Raw genomic sequence first — 7,704 nt, 5'->3', positions numbered from 1 at the left:
CAAAGGCTACGGCCCTGCCAATATTCTGGCAATAATACTGATGGCTTGTGCTCCAGAACTTGCCACCCACCAAGCATCTACCGATAATGTGAAACATTGCCCAGGGATGTTCAACACAAAAACACAGGGCAATCCAACCCAGCCAATTTCCCTCTGTCAGTCCACACTCGATCAGCAGTAAAGTGATGGAAAATGTCATCAACACGGCTACCAAGCAGCCGCTGCTCAGCAACAGTCAGCTGAGTGACACTCATTTTAGGCACCACCAGGGCCACTCAGCTCCCGATTGTGTTACCGCCCTGATTCACAATCTGGCAACCAGCTTGTGAGAAACAAAAGCTCACTCACTTTAATAATTTCAGTCCGAGACAAATATCTGAATCCGCCATTTATTTATACACCTATAGGTGGGTGCCCTGTCTCATTACCCGGTAAGGTAATGACAAAATGCACACCAAATCCAACAAACTCTCGAAATTTATACAGTTTGAATCCCCATATTTTTCCTTATTCCATTGTTTGTTCCCTGCTTCGCTTACGTCACTCATTTCCTTAAGACTGATCCCACAACTTCTGTTTATCCTGTTTTGTCCGTGACAAACTCTTATCTCTGACTCCCATAAGGGTGTTTGACGTCAGTCTATTATAGATTATTGATTAGGCATATCTTTTCTTCTATCAGCATCTATTTCCATCCAGAGGCCACTTTGACCTCTTTAATTAGGGTTTGTTCCTGTGTCTCTGTACAAGCGAGGAGAACAGATGTTTTCCTGTTTGCCCATATATCCACCATTGTTCTGTATTCATGTCTCATGCTCACATATCCTTTCTTTTTGCTGAATATGTATTTTCTCATTCCTATTCTGTATCAGAATTTATACTTGCAGAAATAACATTAATTCATTTATATCCCACAATTTCCCCTTTTTCTTTTCATTACTATCTGTTATCTTCTGCATTTTTGTCTCTTTTTTTTTAAACATTGTTCCCAAAATTCGCAAGCATCATTTCAGAGATTTCATCCATCTTAGTCTCACTCATTTCCTTATTATTTAGTTGATAAAGTTCCTCTGTCTGATTCCCCTCAGGGGCATTCGTTTCACCAAGGCTGTTTCAATCAGCCTCTGGGTGAGCCCTCGTATACAGGGTATGACACAACAGCCACTGGCCACCAATACCCCGACTACTACTATCAGGGAAGTAAGGATAAAAACCACCACCCCCTTTCTCTGCTAAAATCATATCAAGGGCTATTCTATTTTCCCATGCTATCCTACTTGTCGCATCAAGCTGTTCTGATATTCCTTTAACCGCCTCTCTTGTATCATTTATAAATCGCTGTTGATTATAAAAAATGTAATTTATCCAGTCTACATTTTTATTAATTGTTGCCCACCAAAAGAGAGCTGACTCAAAGCCTGCTGCAATCTGGTTACGAGCCTTGAACTCAGGTACTCCCCTAGGGACTCCTACCGAATCAAGATAAATCCCGTCATCAAAAGAATTATCTAACAGTAATCTCTTACCCCTTCCCTTTTTCCCTACTATCTTTTCCTTCTCAAATGCCAGGGTAAATGGAATTGCCAATTGTACAATTGCGCATATCCCTCTCCAATCCGGAGGTAGGGTGGGTCTCAATATTTTTCCTCCACAGTACCACCACAGATCCGCTCGGGGAACCTTTAATGCTGAGTAGTTCCCTCCCTTCTCCGTTTCGGTAACATTCTTAATCTCTGTACATAATTTCAGCTCCCCTAAATCTCTCGACCGACTCGTACCTCGCTTGTGCACACATGACGTGTGATTTCCAACTGCGGCGGAAAATGTGGGGGGAACTTTTGCATCTTTCTCCTCCAAGGGAGGGAACATCAGAGATAGGGAGGTACAATTCCTATCATTCCATGCAGTCTCATCCTGATACAGGGCTATCATACATTTCATGCCCTTCCTGTCTCGCTTCCACCCAAGCGGAAAGGGAACCACCTGGGCCACTGGCCTACCGGAGGCACATGCATAGCAATTGCTTTTGTTCAGACTTTTTACAGTATACTTTACCCATTCAACCCAGGCATTTGCATCCCCGTACCCAGTCTCTATCTCGATGGTCTGTTTCAAATCCTTTACCTCTATAATTTTTACTACTGTAGGATCATTGGGAGGGGTGAAAGGTTGTATCTCATTACCTAGTAATTCTACCCATTTTTCCCTGTCCTATGCTAATTCGAAAACAACAGCCCACAAATTCCTTCCTATTTGCTTTCATTTCAATCCCAAATGTTTCATTTAATTGTACCTCATAAGTGCCACCTCCCAAAACCGCTCCGTGCCATGTGGTTTTTCTTATCGTTAAATATATGGGGTTACACTTTTTATCGGGACAATCGGTGCTGGTCGAAAGGGGGCCTGGTCTATTGTGACAAGACCATTATACCAGGTACCATCCCCGAGGCCATCCCCATAGGACTTAAGATGTATCTCTGAGTTGCGGTATTGTCTCTGATTAGCTACATTCCCACAATTTACTAAGCTACATACATCAGTGTCTATTACTTGTGGATTATCAGACTCAGGAACCATTAATAATACATATGAAAATGATATGTGACAAAATCCTAATACCAAGAGGGCTAGCATCATAACTCTAAGCATTCCCAGTATTCTGATCATTATGCTAGAACACAAAAAGGCTTAATATACAATCTTACAGAAATAATCCCGCGCTCGCGTCGCCACTGTATAGTCAATTACTCAAAGTCTCTTTAGTCTGAGTTTCAGCGGGTCTTGCGTTGATTCGGCTGTCCAGACTTCTTCCTCAACTGGAGGGTCCACTGGCCCTTTGATCCGAGTATAATGAGTCCAGCCTTTCTCCACCGTCCTTATTGCCGTTTCGGTAGTCAAAAGAGCCTGGTACGGCCCTTCCCAGTCCGGCTGCAGCTTAGTCTCTGTCCACGATTTTATTAAGACCCAATCTCCTGGCTGGATGGGATGAACAGCAAATTCAAGGGGCGGAGTCTGTGCCAATAGACCCTGTTTTCTGAGGAAAGATAAAGAGGAGGACAAGCCCAGGATATACTTCTTTAAAAACAAATCTTTAGTTTCGGGAATTGGCAATTCTCCCTGTGTTCCCAGATAAGGTAATTCAAATAAGATTTCATAGGGGGATAGTCCCAAATCTTTCCTCCGCCAAGGGACAAGCCCAAAAGGCATCCTTTAAATCTATCACACTAAACCATTTGTGATCATGAGGGATCTTACTTAATAACATATAGGGGTTTGGCACTACTGGGTGCCTGACCTGCACTATCCGATTTAATGTTCTCAAATCCTGCACCAATCGATAAGTTCCATCAGATTTCCGTACTGGTAGAATTGGGGTATTATAAGGAGACATACATGGCTCCAACAAACCATCTCTAATCAGTCCCTCAATTACTGGCTGCAGTCCTCGTTTACCTTCTATGGAAATAGGATATTGTCGTTCACAGACAACGTCCCCTTTCCGTTTTAAATTTATTGTAAGGGGAGGGATCTGTAGTTTTCCACGATTCTCTTCTCTAGCCCATACAATAGGGTCTATCTCTCTCTCTGCATCCTCTGTCAATATTGCCAGTTGTACAACTAATTCTTTTTCCTGAATTTCAATCTCCAGTCCTATAAGGATAATTAGGTCTCTCCCCAGTAAATTACTTCCTATATCAGGGATATACAGCAGTTCCCCTGTGATCCTATCCTTAGAACCTTCTATCATCATAGGTTCAAATACTGGAACAGTAAATCCTTCCCCTTTCACCCCCGAAACAGTAATTGACCGTGTAAACATTTCTACTTTCTTTGGTTTAAAATTCAGCGATGACCGTGCTGCCCTGTATCTACTAGGGAGATTACCTCCTCCCTACACGGTCCCACCTTCAAGTTTATCAAGGGTTCCTGGTGGGCCCCCGAGGGCAGGAACCCCTGACACCCCTATTCTTCATCATAATTCATAAGCGGAATTGCCTTTTTCTTCCCTTTGTAGATCAGGATACTCCCGCTTAAAATGCCCTATCTTTCCACAATAATAGCATCCTTCCTGTAGCGACTTCCATCTCTGCCCCTGTCGCTCAAACCCTCTATCAAATGTTCCCCCTTGTCCTCTCCCTCTTTACAAACACTTTCTGTGCCTCTCTCAACAATTCATCTAATGGTTTTTCGCTCCATCCTTCTATCTTCTGTATCTTTCTCTGTATGTCTGGCCATGCTCTTGTCACAAAATGTACTTTCAAAAGACCCTGTGCCACTGGGTCCTCAGGGTTCATTCCAGAGTATTTCCGCATTGAGTCCCTTAATCTTTGCAAGAAAGCTGAGGGAGTCTCATCTTTCTCCTGTCTAATTTCAAAGGCTTTAATCAAATTATGTGACTTCGGAACTGCCTCCCTTATTCCTTTTAGAATCAGGTCTTTCAATTCCCTCATTTCTTCTCTATGCTCTGGGTTTTGGTTTTCCCACTGGGGGTTTCTGAGGGGAAACTTCATCTCTCCCTGTCCAGCATCCCCATCTCCAATCGGGTGTTCCCTGTCCCATATTTTAATGGCAGTTCCTCGTACAAGTCCCCTTTCCTCCCCAGTAAATAATATATTCAAAATAGACATTAATTCAGCCCAGGTATACAGACTGGGCCCCAAAAATTGAACAATTTGTTCAGACAACCCCACCGGATCCTCAACCAGGACCTCCATTTCCTTTTTAAATGTTCTGACCTCCCCACTGGTGAGGGGGCACTTACAAACCCAATCTCTTTGTCCCCTATGGGCACCTCCCAAAGGGGATAAGTCGTTTCCTTTTTGCCCTTTTTCTTTTTTTTTAAAGAAATATTGCAATATTTCTAGCTCCCCATAACTTCAAACACCAATTCATCAATTCATGCTTGACTAACCTTCAAAGCCTGTTCCTAACTTATAAATATATTTATATATATTTACGTTCATTTCTTCAGTATTTAATAGTTAAAATGCAAAATGCATACAGTTCCCAATTTTGCAATTCACTGTAATTACCCAGTTTTAGTCCTTTAATTTAGATCCAGAATTAGTTTTCTTAAATAGTCCTGACCAATCATTGCTCAATTACAATACTATAGGTCGTAAAATAATCAGAACTTGCCTTAAAAGAATTTGTCTACTCAAGTTTTTTTTTAAAAAAAACTTCTAATGCATGAACAATGGCTGAATCCAAGGTCACAGATATTAACCATAGAATTTTGCTTTTACTACAATCTAATGTTGAACTGAAACTTCAACTGTCCTCCATAAATCGCTGTTATGTAAAGATAAAAGAGATTAGTTAGAAACTGATAGTAAGGCAGTCATGATCTGTAAAAAGAACAGGAGTTATCATTCCTTTTTTTTTTCATAATCACAATAGAATCCTTAACCTTAAAAGAAATCATGTTAAGTTTCCATAACAAAATCAGATTGAAAACAGTCCTGGAACACAAGCTCCAGGGAATAAAACACAAACATTCAATCACCAACAAACAAATGTTCACTCAAACCAAATCACAAAGGGTTAAACTTCCTACCAGCTGTACAGCTCTTTTCATTCTCTCTCTCTCTCTCTCACACTCTCTCTCTCTCTCTCTCTCTCTCTTTCGCACATTGACATATAAACTCAGATATTCACAAACCCAGTCTTCGTCCGATCTGTACTTTGGCCAGAAGACAGCGGGACGAAGAATGGAGTCCTTAGTCCATACAAAGCAACAATATTTAATCATCTTTCTCCCTTGCACAAGTATTATTTTGCCAATTTCCACAACATCCTGCCCAAAGGACTTTCCGGAGGAAAGGGACCCCGCCTCCATTTCCATTGCCTTTTCCTTACTTTGTTTCCCCGGAGGCTTTTTCCTAACCCAAAGCGCAAGCCATATTGAGTTCCTTCGTTAGTCCCTTATTAACTACTAAAACTCAATCCTGGCCACCAAGGCAATACTTAAAAGTCAATTTTCTTACCTTGCTCTGTGCACAGAGTTGCCTGGCCCCTTTTGTCACCGTATTTTCTATCGAGCTCCTATCACTGTCTGATTCAGATGTCTCTCTTATAGGATTTACATCAGTCACCCAAGGGAGCAGACCAAACCGGGACACGAGACCGCTCCTCAATGGGGAACGGGACGCGTCTTCCCAGTGTCCAAGGCCAGCCACTCCACCCGGTGATGGAAGAAAATCCCGGACACGAGCCCCCAATTGTGAGAAACAAAAGCTCACTCACTTTAATAATTTCAGTCCGAGACAAATATCTGAATCCGCCATTTATTTATACACCTATAGGTGGGTGCCCTGTCTCATTACCCGGTAAGGTAATGACAAAATGCACACCAAATCCAACAAACTCTCGAAATTTATACAGTTTGAATCCCCATATTTTTCCTTATTCCATTGTTTGTTCCCTGCTTCGCTTACGTCACTCATTTCCTTAAGACTGATCCCACAACTTCTGTTTATCCTGTTTTGTCCGTGACAAACTCTTATCTCTGACTCCCATAAGGGTGTTTGACGTCAGTCTATTATAGATTATTGATTAGGCATATCTTTTCTTCTATCAGCATCTATTTCCATCCAGAGGCCACTTTGACCTCTTTAATTAGGGTTTGTTCCTGTGTCTCTGTACAAGCGAGGAGAACAGATGTTTTCCTGTTTGCCCATATATCCACCATTGTTCTGTATTCATGTCTCATGCTCACATATCCTTTCTTTTTGCTGAATATGTATTTTCTCATTCCTATTCTGTATCAGAATTTATACTTGCAGAAATAACATTAATTCATTTATATCCCACAAGCTGAATCCCAGAAGTGACATGAGTGTGATAACTCAGTCCCACTCCAAGACCACTATTTCTAGCTGATTCCACCCTTGTCTCAGCTCATATACTTTCATCCACCTTGTGTTATCTCCTGACTTCATTTTCCAAACACACTCAGGGCCAGCTTCCCAAATTCAACCTCCCTGTAATCTCAGGAAAGTCTAAATCTCTGCTTGTTGATTCATCAAAACGCTCCTATTCATAATCAACATAGAGCCACAGAGATGTACAGCATGGAAACAGACCCTTCAATCCAACCCGTCCATGCCGACCAGATATTCCAACCCAATCGAGTCTCACCTGCCAGCACCTGGCCAATATCCCTCAATTTAAAATTCTCACACTTGATTTAATTCCTGGCTGTGATAATCCCTAGCTCCCTGCACCACATACACTTTGAGACCTCGACAACCCATTTTCTTCGAGACTCCCAACCATTTGTTAATTCATTACTTCACCTGTGTGGCTGTTTCTACAGTTGCTGAAGCAGCACGGTCTGAAATTCGCAGCCAAAACCTCACAGGTCTGCTTTCCACCTTTAAGACATCCCTCAAAACCTGCTTTTTGGCAATGCTTTTGGTCACCTGACCTAATATCTCCACCTCTGGCCTTATGTCTAAAGTTCTCAATAGTTTTTTTTGTAAAATTATAAGCATGATAATAAAAATACAAACTGTTGTTGATTTGGACATTATTTTCAAATCATCATTGTTACTGAATGAATAATCTATAATGTCTCTTACCCAACCACACTGTGGGAGCACCTTCACCACACAAACTGCAGCTGTACAAGAAAGTCAAACATCACACTCTCTACAAGCAACAGGGCTTTGGCATTAAACACTGGTATCTGTGCAAGGAGAA

At 41.7% G+C, this 7,704-nt stretch overlaps 1 long non-coding RNA gene across 1 annotated transcript; it reads right to left on the bottom strand.

Moving 5' to 3' along the window:
* Positions 1-375: 375 nt before the first annotated feature.
* On the bottom strand, positions 376-6,817 carry LOC148135612 (uncharacterized). Its single transcript, XR_015755323.1, has 2 exons — positions 5,988-6,817; positions 376-3,034 (listed from the first exon to the last, which is right to left on the bottom strand). It is a non-coding gene; the product is annotated as an uncharacterized LOC148135612 (long non-coding RNA).
* Between the last annotated feature and the right edge of the window lie 887 nt (positions 6,818-7,704).

The sequence above is a fragment of the Chiloscyllium plagiosum genome, unplaced genomic scaffold (genome assembly GCF_037043375.1).
Source record: "Chiloscyllium plagiosum isolate Xiang-an unplaced genomic scaffold, Cpla_swu_hap1 HiC_scaffold_49, whole genome shotgun sequence".
In the NCBI taxonomy this organism is placed as follows: domain Eukaryota; kingdom Metazoa; phylum Chordata; class Chondrichthyes; order Orectolobiformes; family Hemiscylliidae; genus Chiloscyllium; species Chiloscyllium plagiosum.
Note: the sequence above shows the minus strand (reverse complement) of the source record. Positions and strands in the feature narration are given on the sequence as shown.